The sequence below is a fragment of the Etheostoma spectabile genome, chromosome 18 (genome assembly GCF_008692095.1).
Source record: "Etheostoma spectabile isolate EspeVRDwgs_2016 chromosome 18, UIUC_Espe_1.0, whole genome shotgun sequence".
NCBI classification, from domain to species: Eukaryota; Metazoa; Chordata; class Actinopteri; order Perciformes; family Percidae; genus Etheostoma; species Etheostoma spectabile.
In genome coordinates, this window is record NC_045750.1 from 9,435,980 (window position 1) to 9,437,353 (window position 1,374).

The 1,374-nt window shown below is 39.4% G+C and overlaps 1 protein-coding gene across 5 annotated transcripts in view; it reads right to left on the bottom strand.

The window, feature by feature from the left end:
- Nucleotides 1-1,374, bottom strand: part of LOC116705871 (rho-associated protein kinase 2) — a 29,787-nt gene that overhangs the window by 18,688 nt on the left and 9,725 nt on the right. The gene's annotated exons all lie outside the window — the stretch shown is intronic.

Below are 1,374 nucleotides of genomic sequence, written 5' to 3' on the forward strand. Positions count from 1 at the left end.
TGTGTGTGTGTGTGTGTGTGTGTATATGTGTGTGTGTGTGTGTGTGTGTGCGCGGGTGGGTGGGTGTGGCTGGGCAGCCGTACACATGTGAGATTCTGTCTGTGGTGAGAGAATAGTGAGTGAGAAGGTAAATAAACTGAGTGAGGAAACTGAAAGGCTGCTCTGTATTGAAGCAGAAAGGGCCTGTGTTTGAGCCCTCTCAAGGGCGGGGTTACTAATGTAAACAGGAAGTGGTTGCTTCCAGGGGGATGGGCCACTAACCAAGTACATGACCCACACATATACATGTAATTTTTTACCTTTAAAACTAATAATATGATATTAAACTGCATTATTTGTATTTAGATGGTAGCTGGGATCAGAGGTCAGTTTCAGAAAGCAGGTTTAGTGAAAACTAGTTTTTGTTATCCCTGAGAAGAGGAAAACTCTGGGTTTTCTTTTTCAGAAAGTAAGGTTTAAACCTGAGAGAGAGGGGTAACTTTAACTCATTTCAGAAAGAGAGGTAACTTAACCTCAGAGTCAGTTACCATGGTAACTGAGCCCGTGAACCTAACCTGGTCGGGAGCAGGATTTCTTCAATAAACCTTGAGTTTCTGTCAGTTTCCTCCCTCTGACACAGCACTTTGTCATTTCCTCATTCATTCATTAATTAGTTCATTCATTCATTCATTCATTCATTCAGTCAGGCTGTATTAGGCGTATTTTAGCGCAGTTTCTAATATCCATGAATAAAAAAACATGTTGGGGTATTAATTGTGTTAGGCAGACTATAAAACTTGTTGTTCCGAACAAGGCATTTCCTTTTGTCAACGATCCCGTTGCTGAAGAAGCCGTATTACTTCGCAGGAAGTTACACATACGTCAGGAGATGACATTGAGGCCCCGACTATAGATGCATTTTCATTTCCAGACAACTACTTATCTGAGGGTATCATTTTTCTTTCCAGTCTATCAGTTATTGTGCCTACATAACCTTATCCTTCCTCATATCACTAACGTCACCCATCGTGGACATGCTCTTCCATCCCAGCACATTATTTGTGTCGCATTTTGCTTTTTGCAAACGGCAGTTTTCTTTACAACATTGTTGATGCGGAGCATATTAGTAAAGCCACTGTGACAAAGCGCCAACAGAAGTGATTGGTGATATACTATATTTTTGTTTTGATCAAAAAATCCAATTTAAAAGACCAAAACCAACAATGAATTGGTCACTATCAATTCCACATGCTGTAAATATTCACTAACACACCAAATGTGTATCAATGCACAGGTAAAAACAGTCTCCAACAAATGTCCTTTTTGTTCCTGTTTCAGAAAAGTTTGCTAAAAACTACAGTGCTCAGTTTAAAAAAAAATAACTATATATTTGTG